The 18,597-nt window shown below is 42.0% G+C and overlaps 1 protein-coding gene and 1 pseudogene across 7 annotated transcripts in view; one reads left to right on the plus strand and one right to left on the minus strand.

Moving 5' to 3' along the window:
- Positions 1-18,597, minus strand: part of Klf12 (Kruppel-like factor 12) — a 419,711-nt gene that overhangs the window by 350,872 nt on the left and 50,242 nt on the right. The gene's annotated exons all lie outside the window — the stretch shown is intronic.
- Gm16260 (predicted gene 16260) lies at positions 2,468-2,873 on the plus strand (annotated as a pseudogene).

The following is an 18,597-nucleotide window of genomic DNA, read 5'->3' on the forward strand; positions in this document are numbered from 1 at the left end:
ATAAATGACAGGGAATCAGCTTTCTAAGCTCCAAGATGTCTGAGAAACAGGTGCTGAAGACCTTTATGAATGATCTTCAGAACGAATGCACAGGAAGATGGGGAGGTCTGTACTGAGCTCTCTGGTTATCATAATACCAAGTCGCTGAGATTCACACCCTTCTTAGCATCAGTCTAAGAAATGTGGTGGGATCTCCACAGGCAGGCTGCATTCACTGAGCCAAATGTCTACCTGAACCAATGATCTCCAAGCCTTTGTGTATCCTCCTAACTGATGCACCTGGAGTGCTTCCAAACAGGTGGCTCCTTTGAGCAGACTGAAGTCCTTTGCTCCCATCAGTAGAGGCATACCGTAATTAAAGTAGCTTTTAAATCATAAACCTGTTTATTCGATAATACCATATTGTAATGATTGGTTTTAATGGAAGGATGACTAAAAACTGTGAAATAAGAATACAAAAAGTAGCAGAGTGTCCATGAAAAGCAAGGTGATTGCTGTGAAAATGTTCCCAGATGAACCTACTGCAAAAACAGTATTTACCCTGCTAGTGAGTAAGGTATGGATATTTGCAAAACAATGGGAAAAAAGAAATCACAAGTAGCCTCAAATCTTTACTTCATTTTGAAGAAACAAACGGAAGGACAACCCAGAAGGCGACTGGTTTTGTGAAGAATGATAAAACATGGTCGAATTGGCTTCTGTTACTGGGATAAACACGGACCAAAAGAAACTTGGGAAGGAAAGGGTTCCTCTCATCTTTCAGAATTATACTCCATGGTTTAAGAAAGAGAAGGCAGGAGTTCAAAACGGGAACATGGAGGCAGAAACTGAAATGGAGGCCACAGAGGAAAATCTGCTTTCTGGCTTTTTTAGTATGGTTTCTTCCTTCCTTCCTTCCTTCCTTCCTTCCTTCCTTCCTTCCTTCCTTCCTTCCTTCCTTCCTTCCTTCCTTTCCTTCTTTATTCCTTTCTTTCTTTTTTGAGACAGGGTTTCTCTGTATAGCCCTGGCTGTCCTGGAACTCACTCTGTAGACGAGGCTGGCCTCGAACTCAGAAACCCACCTGCCTCTGCCTCCCAAGTGCTGGGATTAAAGGCATGCGCCACCATTGCCAGGCCTTAGTCTGATTTCTTATCCAACCCAGATCCTAGCGTACCTAGCATGGCAGATGCACTATGACCATGGCATCATGCCAAGACCTACAGATACAAAAACAGCAAATTAATCTATTCACCCTCCAACCCCAGTCAATACTGTAAATAAGAGACGGTACCAACCTTGGTATGGAGGATGTGGGGTGCCATGACAGTAATAGTGATTTTAGTGATTTGGGTGGAAACCCTAAAGAGAGAATTTATGTAATTCTGAAAACTGTTCAGAAAAAAAAAGAATGATATAACACCAGTATTACAAAATGTCTAATCAACAGGGCTTGGTAACTGAGGGGAGATAAAAGCATATGGAATAAAAATCTCAAACAGACCATCAACAGGTTTAGGGATTTTACAGATGAGGAAACAAAGACAAAGAACATAGCTGAGAACATTAGTTTCAAATGCTATACATTATATCCAGGAAGAAATGGATAACTATCAGTTGCCTATCTACATTCAAGGCTCAAAAAAAAATGAAGGTGACAATTGAAGACAGGAAGTGAGCCTGGTGGCCCAAATGGGCCTACTCATGGAAGTAAATATAGAAAGAAGGGAGTGGGGCATGGGGTGTAACTCTTTGAAACACCAGTGTTAGAGGCAAGAAATGAAAGCCCACTCCCTCTAGGATGTGAGGTGGAAAAGAAGCAAGCAGCTGTGGACAAGAGCTTCTATGGAAAGTGTCATCCGGACACTGTCATGGTGGTCTCACTCATCTGATGTCTATTTGGAGTGGCCCTTCTCCAAATTTCTTACAGCAAGCCTAAGACATTGATGATCACAATTTCACTCTTTCTGCCTTATGCACTAGATGCATGAGTGTTCTTCCCAAATTCCTAGGTGTTCACAGGGAAAACCGATGAGGGCCATCTCATTTGCAATGGAACCATGTAGCATAGGATTAGTGCCCTGGTAAAGGAGAGCCCACAGCAAGGGCTGTAGCCAAGTAGTACACCCCAGGCCAGGTCCTCAGTCAGTCCCAAGTATCACAGAGACACAGTGTGAGTGAGAGCAAAAGCAAGAGGAGGAGACTGATGGTTCCCCAGGTAGTGCTTCACTCACCTTCTGCCAGATGAGGGGATAGGGAGACTTTGACCATCTGCACCAGGACCTGACCATGCTGCTTCTGTGAGCTTAGATTTCCAGCCAGAGAACTGTGAGCATTAAAGTTCTTGTAGCACTATGGGAAGGAGCAAGAGCAAGAATGTGGGCAGGGCAGATGGAAGGAGAGAGGGAGCAGTGGCACGAGGATGGTGGGTGTGCCACCACGGGAAGGAAACTGAAGAGACAAGCAGTAAGTTAAGTCAAGTGAAAGCAAGGTCAGGAAGGTGGCCTCTGCCACCAGGATCGTGCAGACACGCTCCCTAACACAAGAGACAACCCTAAACTCAGGAAGCTCTGGGTTCTGCTGCGCTCCCCCCCCCACTCCTCTGCCATTTCACAGCATTCTAAAGGAAGTACGTCCCCAGATTTACTGATGCATCAGGAGCTATCAGACACTGCAGAAATAATAAAATCATTACCTCAGAAAGACAGAAGGAAACTTATGTCTCGGAGAAAATGGAATTTATTGGGGGGGCGGTTCAGAGTGATCGTCGTGGCTGCTGCTTGTCACCAGACACAAGGATTAGCTTTACAATAAAGGACTTCCACAATGTCAAATGAAAAGTCATATATTAAACAAACTTAACAAATATTCTGTAAGCAAAAGAAAAGAAAAGAAAAGAAAAGAAAAGAAAAGAAAAGAAAAGAAGGAAGGAAAGAGGGAGGGAGGGAGGGAAAGAGAGAGAGAGAGAGAGAGAGAGAGAGAGAGAGAGAGAGAGAGAGAGAGAGAGAGAGAGAGAGAGAGATCAGGTGTGGCATCGAAGAAACACAGCATGTAACAGTTTGGGAAGCCATGAGCGACGTGTGAGCGTCCCCGAAGGTACTCACACTCAAGTGCTTGGGCTAGAGAGCAAATGGGGGTTAAGAAAGCCATGGCAAACTCTCCTAGAGCTGAGGAGAAAGGAGAGTAAGTAAAGTTTGTCTACTAGAGAAGGAAACAAACAGAGAAAAGGAAGGAGACAGAGTAAAGGAAGGCCCTTTAAAATGTATACCATGCGCCAACAGCTGGCCTGGACCACACAAGACTCTATCTCAAAACTAGAAACTATCAGAGAGTAAGCAAACAGAAGTTCAGACATTTTCATCTGGAGGAAAAGGTGACAGATCCTAAGCAATGCTATCAGGAACAGCCTCAGGCCCAGACAACCGGCCCTCTGCAGTATGTGAGGAAAGGAGGGAGATGCTTCCAGGCAAGGGGAGGGCAGATTGACTGAGGATTGAACTGGGGGGGTTCCTGGCTTCCAGACAGTTATCTAAGGTGCTACACCATTCGTCCCTGTGGGACGGATCTGGTTGCTGCAAGATGATTCTGGATGCTCACACATGGCCCCTCCTGAGGCTTGACAGCAGGCCTGTAACATTCCTTCATCAATGACTGAAAGATGCAAGTGTCAGATTAGCCTCACTGACAGCATAGTTTAGGAGATAAGCTTTACATAATAAGCTTAAGAGAGGCTGAAGTAATGACTCAGGGAGCAAGAGCACTTCCTTTGCAAGTGTAAAGACCTGAGTTTGGATCCCAGCATCCACATAAAAAGCTAGATGTAGCCACATCTGTTCTTAACTCCAGAGCTGTAGGAAACAAGGGACTTGGCTGGGACTTGATGGCTGCCAGCCTAGATGCAGTGACACAACCTACCTCAAAAGAAAAAAAACAGTGAAATAGGATCGAGCAGGCCACCTGACATCCTCCTCAGGGCTTACACATATGCCACATATGTGCTTGTACCCAAATCACAAACATACTTACACAAATATACTACACATACATACAATACAACATACGGAAATAAACAGCAGGAGACCAAGAGTCACTAGGAGCAATTCATACAGGTTATCAATCTTAATTATTCTTACACACAGACATACATACGCACACACACAGCATGCATATATACACAGTAGCAAAAATAGGCATCACCAAATAGAACTAGAAATAAAGCACACACCACTGCCTTTATGGGGCTAAGATGCTGATGATAACATCACATCTTACTGCGATAAAGATTACAATTGCTAATCCTGGCAAGGTGGGTTCCCCCACCTAAAAATGGCACAGGGGTTGTCAGTCTAAAGCATGCCAAATCATAAGTGGACTCCTAGATGTAATGTGGCCATTACCTCGGGAGCATGTCACTAAACCCGAGGAAAATATTAGTAAGAGAAAAGGATTTAATCATACTTCTACATGGCTACCAGGTGACAGTGTCAGCAACAGCCTCAGGCTGTAGTCTGTAAAGCTAAACTCTCTTACAGCTCATAAAGTTTTAACAAGCGAAGAAACAATGAACTGAAAGAGATGCGACAACAAATGGTTAAAAAAAATTAAGATCCAAGCCCCATCCCGGCGCTACAAAACTGGCCACAGCGCAATGCTGCACTGTGATTGCTATTATGTTAAATTGATGCTGAGGGGAAAGAATGAGCAACTGTCTGAATATTGACAGAAAAGCGTAAAACTCCATGTAATGAATCAGCAGCAGCTCTGACATTTTCCTTCCTCCTGGAACCATCAGATATTCTGCCACAGGAACTTAGCACCCAAGGTGCAATGCAGGGGATATGGTTAGATTCCCATGATGACCTCGAGGCAACTCCCATCTTTTCTTCACAGAAGATACCTAAGTAGAAATGCAAGTTTACCTGGAAGCAAAGCCAATGATTGCAAAGCTCTGCCACTCACCTTTACCCTAGATTATATTCCGCTTTCTAATGCTTCAAGTCAATGGCTCTTAGCCTACCTGATGCTGTAGCCATTTAATTATAATTCCTCATGCTGTGGTGACCTCCGACCATAAAATTATTCTGTTGATGCTCCATACCTGCAGTTTTGCTACTGTCTTGAATCTCAGAGTAAATATCTGTTATGCAGGATATCTGATATGCAACCCTTGCCAAACCACAGGTTGAGATGCACTGATCCAAGCACATGTCTTCCTGAATCTCTTTCTGTATTTTTGACAGCTTCAGACATACACAGAATGCATCGTAATTCTATCCAGCCCCTTGTTACCCTCTGGTAGCCTTCTCTGAAGCCCTTCTTCTTCCCACCTTGTCCCCCAGTGATTACACCATCAGGGACAATGATGTCTCCTCCCGTATGATCAAAGTCTTCAGAATCACATTCTGTTATCTGTCACAGGAAGTCAGAGTGCCCAGTGTCATGCAGGTCCCCACAGCTCTGTGTGTGTCAACTCTGAATAGGAACATTTCACAACACTGCTCCATCTTCTGACTCTAAGATTGTTCCGGTCCTTCCTCTGTGATGTTCCCTGGGCCTTGGAAGGTGGCGATGGGGTTGCTATCTATGTCCTGTTTAAGGGTGAGTACCCCTCAGTCACTTAGTCTCAGCACTTTGATCAGATGAGTCTCTGATTGTCACACATCATTTGGGGGCTGGGGGACACGGGTACAAAGTCTTGTTGGCTTCAATGGAAAATGGATGGGGGAACACATCAACTATCACTTCTAGGGCAGTGTCCACAGACACAATTGCTGCGTCTTGCTGATATCTTTTAGAGTTCTTGTGCATAGGACATACTAACTAAAAAAAAAAATTTGAAAAGCAAAATTAATGAAAATATGAGAACCATGAAGCAGACAAAAATGGGTTTCTTCAAGCCCCTAAATCTTTAATACTTGTAATATCTTCATGGGATTTATAATAAATTATATCAACAATTATAAATATAAGAAATTAGCCCTTGTTAGAAATAGCTCACAAAAAGAGAAAAAGAGGTAATATACAATTAATACACTATTCTTTACAATTTTTGAAACTTAATTTTCTTAAATTAGTGGACTTCATATTGCCACATCTTCGCAATGTTCAAGATTATCTATAAGCAGGTGATATGACCATATAATTAGCTCATTATTTCCTTTTGGAATTCGGGGAGGTTTGGGGGAGTAGGGATGCTTGAGGGAGGGTGGAGACAATAGGTGAGAGCTGTTCCTTTTTAAATTTAAGCTAGTACTGACTTGGAAATGTCCAAACTCCTAGGTGGCTTTTATAGTGCTAGAAGGTGCTACTCATGGTATCAGAGGAGAGGTGCAATTATCATTCCTATCCAGCCACACGTGTGTTGATTGTCAATAGTAACAACTGTCCTGACAAGATACACCCACAGATGCAATAATGGCACAAATGTCATGGCAATAACGGTATTCTCATGGAATTTAAGACCTGTCCTATGAGATGAAACCCATTCCTAGCAATCATCATCAGGGCCAAGAGTCTGTGGCTAGATAGATCATAGTCCCTAGGGGAGAACCCAATGCTATTATTCTGCTAAATGGACACAGTATTAAACTGATTCCTAATGAATTGTTCAACCCATAATGCTCAACTATTATCTGAGAAGCTTCTTTTTGAAGCACAAAGCCATCAGCAAGAGACCCACAACAATAGACTGGGAAGTGCTCAGCCTTAAATGTGGTGTCAATATCACACTGCTCACAAGCTCAGAGAATTATTGTGGAAAGGGGAGTGAAAAGATTAGGAGCCTGAGGCAGTGGAATACTACAAAGGAACAATGTTTGGGGGACACAAAGGGACAGCAACACATATGAACTCGAAGCCATTGTGACAGCATACACAAGACCTGCACAAGCTCAAGACAGACAAAATCCCAGCATGGAGCAAGGAGAAGGGCACAGAGTCCTCTTCCTTCCTGGGGAACTATAGGCAACTAGGAGTTGCTGAAAAAGAAATGTCAGTTTTCTTTCAGAGTGCGACTCTTGGTCTGGTAGACCATACTCTGGTGCAAGACTGACACCCAAGATTATTTTAGCCACACAAGCAGAACTTGGTTAAAGAAAAGGGGTAGGGAGATAGGTTTGCTCTGGGTGGAGTTGGGATGCAGGGATGGTTATGATTAAAATATACTGTATATAATTTTCAAAGGATTAAAAATATCTTTTGAAAAAGGATTCTTTCAAAGAGCCTGTTGTCATGGGTTGGGGGAGGGGTTGGTACTCTCAGACAGCAGTGCTGACCTTTGCACTTCCCCAAGTCTCGGATTTATTTGAGACATGGGAAGTTCCAAATCCTGCTACCTCCTGCTTAAGGAAACACTCTGTCAACAGTCACTGGGCACTGCTGATTCTTTCAATTGAGCTGGCCAGGCTGCTGAGTTAGAGACAGGAATTTAGGAAGTTGTGTTGTGTTCCAACGGTGCTCACAGGGAGACTGCTGCCTTGAGCCACTTAAAAGGCTCCCAAACAAACACGAGCCTTAGACGGCACACGCACACATGTCCATAGAACAAATTATTTGTGAAATAGAAAAAGCAACTCCAATAGGCCCTTCAACTAATGCATGACATAGATGGAAATGCAGCCAGAGAACTCCCGTGGCTCCACTCACCTGCTGGAAATACCTTCCCACAATTGAGTTAATTCTATTTACCTCTACATATATAAATCCACTCATGTCGACCATGCCAGCCATGGCCCAAAGAAAAGTGACACGTAGGTAACAAACTTTGCAATCTCCCTATGTCCCACTCTACTCCCATTGAAGTCACTACAGCAACATACATGACCCAGCAATACGACCTGTTTACGGCTAGTTAAATGATATTTTCTTCCATGAGCTAGCTGAGTGTCTAGAAAAGGGGTGGTGGGGTGGAGAAATCATGGAAAGGAATTGCTTTAAAAGCAAGATAAACCTCACCCTTTGCTAATATCTCACTCTTTAAAGTGGATGTGCACAGGAACATTGTACCATAGCCTTCCTATTTCCCCTGCCACCTCTAAACCATGCACACAGCTACGGGGCAGCACAGAGAGCAGATCCCACCCGGCAAGAGCCACAGCCTGCCGTCCTCTGACCAGCATCCCTAGAGGAAAGGGTTTCAGGATGAGATATGAGTTAGGATTCCAAACACAGTAGATGCTTTGAGACGGCCTTCCTTGACTTAAAACTAGATATTCGTTTTCCCCTTTGTTGTCTAGCTCGACCTCACTAGAAGTCATAATTCTGTAGTTGGGGGATTTCAAGTAGACCTTTGAGTTATGACCACTGTTACTACTTTTAACCAACTTTCCCTAAGGGCTAACGCCTGGCCAAATTTGCCATCTCTTTGACTATGAAAGGGGAAAGAGTAAGAGGTGAGGAATTGACACAGGATGCTTGGGAAGTTGCTACATCTCAAAAAGGCTGCTTTTCTCCAAAGGATCCCAGGCACACAACTCAGCAGAGTGCCAAGAGACCCAGCTGCAACGCCATTCATTCAACACATATTTACCAGGCACCTTTTGCCAACTCAAATGTAAGAAGGACTCCAAACTACATTTATATTCTTCTGATATAAAACAGTGCTGAAACAAGCAAAAAAAAAAAAAAACCTGCTTTATAAATGATAAAAGGAAGGCGAGAGGATGGGACCCCTACGGTGTGAGCACTTAGCTTAAGTACCAAGGACAGAAAGATAATTGGACAACAAGTGAGTTTCAGTGGTGTTGGCTAGGGATTTAATCTGGACTCATTCCCCATTTCTTTAGCTAGCTTTTGATTTCATCAGTCGCTTTTCCTGACAGATCGAATCACAAAAAGGATAAACCAGCTTAAAGAGAAGCTTCGAGTTTCCGTTAGAGTTTTGCTTTTAATCTTTTTGAGACAAGGTATTTTTGTATCCGAGACGAGACAGCACTCAGACTTAGTATACACCTAACAATGACCTTGAGTTTCCGATCTTCCTTCCTCCGGCTCTAGAATGTGGGGACTGTAGGCATTCACCAGCATGCATTTATGTAGTGCTGGGGATGGAACACAGGGCTGCATGGATGAATGAATGAATGAATGAATGAATGAATGAATGCTGGGTGAGCACTCAACTAGCAGAGTTACATCCTCAGTCCCAAAGCCAGTGTCAAAGAAAACACTAAGTTAACATTTTCTGCTCATTATGTATTGTGGATTTGATAATGTAAAGCAGACATCTAACCTACTGTTAAGAGCCACTTGCACACTTAACTTGTCATTGCACTATATGAACCTCAAATGAAACTCACAAACACAAGAAGAGAAACAGGAGGACTCTGATCCAACAATATGAAAAGAGTCACGTATCCACACAGGCACTCGGTACAGCAAACTTGCCCGGCATGGCAGCAGAAATTGTCTCTAAAGGTCTGAGAAATAATCACAACCTAATGAAAGATTTGCAAGCACTGTTCTGACACTAATTGAAAGATTTTGTTATAATTAGCTATAGTCTTAAACTCTTCACTTTGTAGCTCAAAACTGAAAACAAGCCAGATGTCCCTGAATACCACATACATTTCTTAAAGGAAGCTTTTCTAACATCTTAAAATTCATTATGCCGTTGCCCAATTCTGTGAATACTAAAAGTGAGGAGATTATGGGTTTGGAATAGGCCACCTGCATATACTGAAAATGATCTCTCAATTTATCCACTATATATATACATATACATACATATGTATATGTGTGTGTATGTGTGTATTAAGATTTCAAGATTTATTTGACTTATTTAAGATATGTGTTCTACTTTGATTCTCTGTTGTGATAAAATTCTGACTCAAAGCAAGTGAGGGAGGTAAGGGTTTATTTGGCTTATAGGTCACAATCAATCTTCAAGATAAGGAGGAACAGAAACCAAAGGCAGGAACCTGGAGGCAGGGACTGAACTAGAGACAAAGGAGGTACCCACTGTTTACTGCCTTATATTCCATGACTTGATCATCTTGCTAATACTGCCCAGGACCACCTACCTACAGCATACAGACCCTCCCTCTCCCACATCAGTCATTAATCAAGATAATGTCCCACAGACATGATTACTGACCGACCTGATCTAAGCAGTTCTTCCATTGAGGTCTCCTCTTCCTAGATGACTCTGGTTTTTGTCACCTTGACAAAACAAGGTGACAAAAACAAACCAGCACAGCAATTGTATTCATATATTCATACCTGCATGTCCGAGGCTAGGCAACTATAACAAACTACCATACTCTGGGAAATGAGTACAGACCAGAAATGTAATTGCTTCCTTGTAAAGGCTGCAGGTCCATGCATGATCAAAGCACTGGCAGATTCACTCACTCATCCAACAGACCATGATTTCTGCTTGCGAGATGGTCCCAGGTGCCTGGAACCCCACAGGAGACAAATGCTGTGTCTTCAGGAGGTGAGAGAATGGAGCAGGAAGTCAGCAGCATATGGCTAGAAGCCTCTAGGGTTGTCTTTAATTCCACCTCATGAGGAGAAGCCCTCAAAACCTAGCCATCCCTTCAAGGTACCATGTCTCAAGACCATCAACACTATTTCAACAGCAGGCTTTAGGAGGAGACATATCCAAACAGACTAGAAGTATTTTACAAAACAGCTTTGATTCCCTCACTTTTTAACACTTCTAATGTCAAGAGTTTATTGTATACTGAAAGAATTTTGGCTTCATCCAGTTTTCAACACCATTGTCCGTGTACAGAAATTTGAGAGTATGAAAATGAACATTAAACTGTTGTCATTATTAATGCTATCACTAGTAACAGGCAGAAATGTGACTAAGTCAACTAGTTATAGAACATGATGCTCTGTACACAGGTATGGACCCAAGAGCCAGCAGTTCTGAGTACCAGTCCCCGCCACTTTGTTTATTTATCGTCACTCAAAGTAGCTCTAAAAGTTGCACATGACAACTTCATTATGAAAAGAACTCAAAGCGATGTATAAGAAACAACTCAAAAACAATGTGGTGGCTTAAAAATTAACAACAACATAGAACGAACTTCCGGAGATTACCTTCTCTAAGAATCTCAAATACTAGGTTAGTCACCCACTTTTGCTTATAGCACTAAACGGCTAAATATTTTCTGTCTGTGTACTCTCTCCTTCCCAAAGTGCCTATTTGTCTTTTACTAATTATTAAACGCAGAAATAAAGCCTAGCGGCCTCACCCCTTTCACCTGCCCTTTAGACTAAAGAAGAAACAAACTATTTCGTAACCTAACAACAAACACTGGGAGATTTGGGAATATTCCTGCTCTTATTCTGGAGACAGGGTTTGATGGAGCTCAGTACTGTCTTGAACTTTGATTTAGCCAAGTGTAGCCTTAAACGCCCCCATCCTCCCGCTTCTTCCAGCACTGGCATTCCATGAGCCACCAGGCCTAGCTCAGCACCCAAGTTTCTTGTTCTGTGCTGTTTGGGGGTGTAAGTCCCAGTTACCCAGGGCAAAGGTGGAGGCAAAGAATAGTTACAGAAAAGTCCAAGAGGTCTGGGACCCAGAAAACGAATGTGCTGAGGGCTTCTTATGTGCAAGCACTGGGAGTTGTACGGGTTCCTTTTCTTTTCTTCTCTTCTCTTCTCTTCTCTTCTCTTCTCTTCTCTTCTCTTCTCTTCTCTTCTCTTCTCTTTTCTTTTCTTCTCTTCCATGTTTATTAGCATAGCACTGTGTAACGTTTCCATATATACATATAAGAGTAGCTGATGATACTAGCCCCACTGTTGCCGTTAGTGGGGCCCTTCCACTCTCCCCACCCACCCTTCTCACTGAAGGCCTCCTTTTCACATTGACATCCTTGCTCACTAAACTGCCACATATGAGGGGAAACAGGAGGCAGCAGCAACACCTGTCTTCCTGAGACTGCTTTTGCAGTTAACATGGCGATCTCCAGTTCCATTCATTTTCTTACAATGGCAATTTCATTCTTGTTTACATAAAGCAGAATTGTGTATACATAGCATGTGTTTGTATAAATTCATCCTCTGACAGGTACCTCAACTGTTTACAGATCTTGACTAGTTTGAATAATGCTCTGATAAACGCAAGTTTGGTGTTTTCCCTGTAAATATATTGACTTGGACACTTTGATGTATATACCAATAGCTGATATGTAGAGGAATCATATGGTAGCTCAAATTTGAATTTTTTGATCCGCACGCATATTAACATCCACAGTGGCTATACTAATTTACACTCTCATCAAAACTGTACACAAGTCTCGCCACATTTCTACCAACATTTGCAGTTTCATTAATAGTTAAAGATGTTGAATGTTTTTCATATATTTATCTGCCATCTGTTTATTTTTATTGGATAAGTGTCTGGTGTTAATTTTGTCATGTAGTCATCGGATTATTTGTTCATTTGGTGTGTGATTTTTAAATAATTGTACTTTTCTATGTGTATGACTATTTTTGCTTGTATGCACACCACTGTGTGCAGTGTTAGAAGAGGTCAGAAAAGGTCACTGGGTCCCCTGGAACTGAAGTTGTAGGAAACTGTGAGCCTCAATGTGGGTACTAGGACCTGAATTCAGGACCTCTGCAAGGGAGGCCAGTGCTTTTAACTAGTGTGCATTTCACTAGGCCTCTCGTGTTTACGTTCTTGAGATCTTTATGCATTCAATATATTAATCCTCCGTTGGATAAATACTCCTCCCGTCCTCTAAGCTGTCTCTTTACTCTCTTCTGTTGTGACTTTTTTTTAGTCTTATGCTGTCCTATTTATCAGTCTTCACTATTATTTCCTGAGCTATTAAGACCCTATTCTGAGAAACCTTGAAGTGTTTTCATGTGTTTTCCTCTAACAGTTTTAAAGTTCCAGGTCTTCTATTAAGGCCTGATCCACTTAGAGTTGAGGTGTGTGAAGAGTGGGAGATGCGCTCTAGCCTCTTGCACATGGTTGTAATGGTTCCGAGTGTCCGTTCACAACGAGTCTTTTCTCCCATGTATGCTTCTGGTTCTTTTGTCAAGAATCAGATGGCTGCGGTTGGCTGGGTTTTCCCTGGATAATGTGTTTTCCTAGTGTACTCATATGGTGTTTTGTTACTATGGCTTTATCGTAGAGTTTGAAGTCAGGAAGTCTGATAACTCCATTATGGTTACATTTGCTGAGAGCAGCTTTGGCTATTTTTGTGTTTCTGTATTGAATTTAGGTATTTGTTTTTCTACTTCAGTGAAAATCAGAAATTCTGAAAGAGATATATTGATCAATTTAGTTATATAGACATTTCTGATATATTAATCCTCCCAACTCATCAATGTGGGGACTTTCCATTTTTTACTGTTTCTCATATTTTTAAAGTTCATTTTGTTATTCTTTCCATGGCACTGGCTTTTAATATATTTGGCTAGGATTGAGTGTATACTGTCTTGGGATTTGGGGTCCTTCCTTTTTTTTTCTTTGAGACAGGGTTTCTCTGTGTAGCCCTGGCTGTCCTGGAACTCACTCTGTAGACCAGGCTGGCCTCGAACTCAGAAATCTGCCTGTCTCTGCCTCCCAAGTGCTGGGATTAAAGGCGTGCTCCACCACGCCCGGTGGGGGTCCTTTTTGAATCCAACTATTAATGGATTATTTTTCCTGACTGTTTCCAGCAAGTTGATTATTGGTATCTAGAAAAGCTGCCGGTTTCTATACACTGACTCTGTATCTAAGATGGCACTGAATGTGTCTCTCGAATCTAAGAAGGGTCTATGTGAAATTCTCCCTCTTCACACGAGTTCTCTCCATCACAAACTCCATTCCAGTGCTCGTCTGTAAGGGAATGCACCCTGTTTCAGAACCTCTTCACTCTTCTTTAAAACATTGCAGCCATTAACCCAAAAGACACAAACCCTACGACTAAAACATCTTTCCATCTGGAGACCAAAGGTGTCAGCTGGGGCACTGTTTTGAGAAACTTGCTTAAGTATTATGTAAAACTGTTAGCAGATGTGACTGTAAATCAGGGTGAGTTTAATACGATGGTTCAGTTAGATCATCTCTTTTGTAAGATTGTACTGTTAAATTCCCTTCATTGTTTGACAATGGACACACACACATACTCACATGTGTGAGCCTCTCAGCTGTAATTAATGATGTACTTTTATTCCCTATTATTGTGTGGCAAACATTCTGACACAAAGTAAATGAAGCAGAATCATTCAGAGCGATGATTCCGATGCACTGATTAATGATGCCAAATAGCCCTGCCCTGCATAGCTCAGGTGAATTACAACACGTACAGCCTGGAAATTCTGAGGGTACCCTGAAATTAATGTTTCCCCACTTAATCACTTTTTCTTCACAATCTACCTTCAGCAGAAATAAGTTCTCTGACATTATAAAGTCCCCCTGCCTTTTCTTCAAAGCACCATCTAGCTATGTAGCTCAGGCTAGCCTCTAACATGCCATCCTCCTCCTCTAACCCCCTTGGGTGCAGTTGCTACCATGCCCAGCTGTCCCTGATTGTTAAGCTATTGGACAATGCTAAACTCCCTTCAAAGGTAGAGGGGAAAGGCAAAGAAAACATCCTGGGTAAATGTTTATCAAAGACAAGGTTTTCGAGATAAGGACATGGTCCAGTAGTTATGTACACTGTCTGCTCTTACAGAGGGCCCAAGTTTATTTCCCAGGCACCAGCAAGGCAGCTAACAACTGGCTGTAATGTCCATCAGGGGAATCAAACACCTTGTTTGCTCTCCATAGGCTTCTCCAAACATGTGGCACATGTAAAAATCATACAGGTTCCACACACATAAATATCGTAAAAGATAAAATTTTCCAAGAAATATTTTAGAATGTTGCACAAGCTATTTTCTATTGCAATTTAAATAAACCAAAGAAAAATACTAATGAAAGATTCTGGAGTGGAAAAGAAAAGAAAGGAAAGAAGAGAAAGGAGGGGAGGGGAGGGGAGGAGAGGAGAGAGTAAATCCATAGTGACAGAAAGTAGAGGTGATTAAGAGGTGGTGGTGGGAATATGGAGTTTCTGGATAAATGGTGGCAAAGTTTCAGTTTTGCAGAGTGGAATAGAGTTAGGAGATGAGAAATGGGGATGGTTGTCTAGCAAAGGAATGAGCGTCTCTTCACAGTAACCCATTCCTCTCCTCTGCCCCTGCCAGTGAGTGCCACAAAGTGAGCCCTCTTAATTATTAAAATGACCAACTTCAACTGGATAACTATGCCATCTCCTTCCCAGCACCTGCAGTGAGTCAGTCTGCAAACCCAAAATGTCCAGACACACCTGAAAGCCTGCAGAGGAGTTAAAGCGGGAAAGCAACTCGTTTGCACTTAAGTTTCATGCTGCCAATATGTCCCTTCAAAAGCAAATTCATACAGACAAAAGCATCTCCACCCAGCTGTAACATACATTCACTCACATATTTGTAGACCCTGTCCTGCTTACAAAGTAAACTTAATTCCAGCTTAGTCAAACATATTAAGTGAGCTAAAAGCTGAATCTTAAGGCAATAGGAGTATTATTGTCATCGGTGTATGGGTAATATTTTTACATGTTAATTTAAACACCCAATAAAAGGAAAACACAACTTTGTCTATTCGTCAGGCACCACACATTTTTCTGTCTTAAACCATTTCATTTCCAACCCTAGGGCCGGCCTCATCCTCCACCCTGCAGACCCCACGCTGTGAGCTGAATTTTGCTCAGGAAGAGTGACCAAATACAAGATCTTTTGAGAGAATATGAATTCGTACATGTTTCAGTCCAAGATGAGTATCTGGTTTGCTATTTCTGGCAAAGGGGCAGGGAACATCCAAGGTTGTCAGTATAACTTTTATCTCTCGTGATTTAACTGGCCCTTTTGCGAGCACAGAATCCAACTTCAAAAGAAGGAAAGGAGTTTTCCTTTTCCATGATTAAGCAAACAAAGCCTGGGGTGGAGGGGTGGGAACAGATTAGCAGACCTTCAGGCGACAGTCAGGTTGGTATAGAAAGAAAGAAACAAATTTAAGAGCACAATAGAATTATTATGTTTAAATAAAGCAAAGCAAGTGTGCCAAGAACCTTCAAAAAAATGAAAAATTATTTCAAAAACGTGACCCATTGTAAAACTATCCCATGAAGACCATTAACGTAAAGGGAGGTTTATCTCTGGCCACCTCACGAGACGAAGGTAAAGTATACCAGTCTACACAGAGCATTCAAAGGCCCCAGCACCAAAAGGCATGGCCACCAAAGAGCAAACGGCTGCTTAAAAGAAAGAAAATAGGAATTTGAATAAACCTACTTGAACTTATTTCAAGAAGAATCGACTGGGCACATTTTTATATACAGAAGTCTCCAAGTGTTAGTGGGAAGATCCACTCACCTGGATGGATCCACATACCTCCCCATCCTTTCTCAAGCTTGACAGCTTCTTGGAGGTGGTAGCATCTGAACTAGGCATGAAATTTTTAGAGTTGGAATCATTCAGAGTAAGGTACAGGGACATGGTAGAAACTTGTTAATGGGGGGGAGGGGGGATGGAGAAAGCCATGAATATAAGCACATATTCTAAAGTATAGAGCAACTGATGTGGCAAATTCAGTGCCTTCCTATGCAACAAGTATGATAAGTTCATTAATAATTTAGGTTCAACTCAGAAACTGATAGTATGTCTTAGAACCCAGCAAATATTGAGGATCCTGAGTTTTCATTCTGTTGCTAATAATAAAAAACAAGCCTACAAAAAAAAAATTAGGAGAGGAAATGGTTTATTGGGCTTATACTTCCAGGTCCAACTTTGAGAGAAGTCAGTACAGACACACAAACTGAAACGTATTCCAAAAATCATAGCTAAAAGCTATTTGTTTAGCATTCTTATATATCCTACAGCCACCTTGCCCGGGGAATGGTGTCACCCACAGTGGGCTGGGACCTTCTATATCAATCAAAACTCAAAACCTTTCCCCACAAACATCCCCACAGGCCATTCTGATCTGACCAACCTCTCAATTGTGACTCCTTCCTCAGATGGCCCCAGGTTATGTCACCTTGACAGTCAAAGCTAACTGGAACATGAGCAAATATTAAAGACTTTCTGATAAACTGCAAAAGGAAAGTAAAATAGGAGCACCAAATAGTCACTTCCTTGTAAAAGGGCTATATGCTTTAATAATCTAATCCGTATTAGTCTCAATATGTAATATTACATGTCCTCATTTTATCAGAGGCAAGAAGAGCAGCTACTGGATCAATCTGTTCTGTTCAGTGACGGCCCACGGCTCTCCCGCTTGACTACTGTCCTGTTGGCTATCTAGCCACCTTTGAGAAAGAGTCCCATTAAATTTTAAGGTCTAGCTTGGGGTTTATAGATCAGTTGGCTAATTGCTTGCCTAGAACACACAAAGTCCTGGTTTCGGAACACCAATACAGGATGAAACTAAGCACATCTATACCGTGCATTTAGATGGTAACAGCAGTAGGATCACAAAATCATCTTTGGCTAAACAGTGAGATCAGAGATCAAGGCCAACTCTGGTTTCATGAGGCTCATACCGAAAATAATCTTTTTCAAAGTCAAGTTCTTCCCATCATTTTTTATAAACAGATGATGAGAAGTCCCCACTACACAAATACCAAGATTTAAGTCACTAGAACTTACTGAATGACTTATGGGAACACTGGTCTGTGCCTGGTTATAGACATGCCAATGAAATCCAACCTGCTTCTCGACTGCACACATTATTCCTAGACACAATCACAGTGTTACATGTAAGCTTTAGGGGAGCATTTAAATAGATGGTCTAGGAAACAATAAAGACCCAAAAAAACCACTCTAGTTATATTCCAAATTTAGACTAAGTAGGAAATACCAGAGGAGTCTTATCTACTGTATCAAACAATCAAATTCTTTCAGAGCCAGCGATACAACGAACAAGAGAGACAGGGTACGAGACTTTTGCTGGAGAGCCAATCTGCTAATAAAAACATCCAGCAAATGGCTATCAAGTCTTTCCAGTATTGTTCTTGGCAAGTGTTTTTGGTTTTGTTTTGTTTTGATTTTTTGTCATGTAATGTTAAACAATGTGGTAGTTATTGGTCCAAAGTAATAGATGTTAGTTACATATCATGACTAATGAAACCATCAAGACAGGGGGAAGAGTAAAGCTAGAAACCAAGGCAAAAGCTAGAAAACAGGCTCCCAAGGAAAGGTCCAACAACAGGGAAAGAAAAAAAACAACTAGCTAAAGAAATCGTAATAGAAAGAGAAAGACAGAGGCCAGAGAGGCAAACCAAGTGGGGGAGGAGGGCAGAGACTAGCAGTCTGAGAGTTCTTCAAAGTGTTTTGCCAAAGAATTCTATAGACCTGGAGTTACCATGATTTTTCCTAAGGGTCACATAAAATTGTATTTGAAACTGAACATAAAATACATAGTCCGGGAGAAGGGAAGATGGCTCAGTGGGTAAGAATGCTGGCTGCATAACCATAAAGACCTGAGTTCTTATCTCTAGCACCCGTGTCAGAGATCAGGCATGGCCACCTGCACCTATAGCCCCAATGCTGGAGGGGTTGCAGGGGTGGGGGTTTGGGGGAACAGAGAAAAGAGTACCACTCGGGATTGCTAGCAAGACAGACTAGATAAAACATTGTGAGGGAGGGGCAGAGGG

Source organism: Mus musculus, chromosome 14, assembly GCF_000001635.26.
Source record: "Mus musculus strain C57BL/6J chromosome 14, GRCm38.p6 C57BL/6J".
Taxonomy (NCBI): domain Eukaryota; kingdom Metazoa; phylum Chordata; class Mammalia; order Rodentia; family Muridae; genus Mus; species Mus musculus.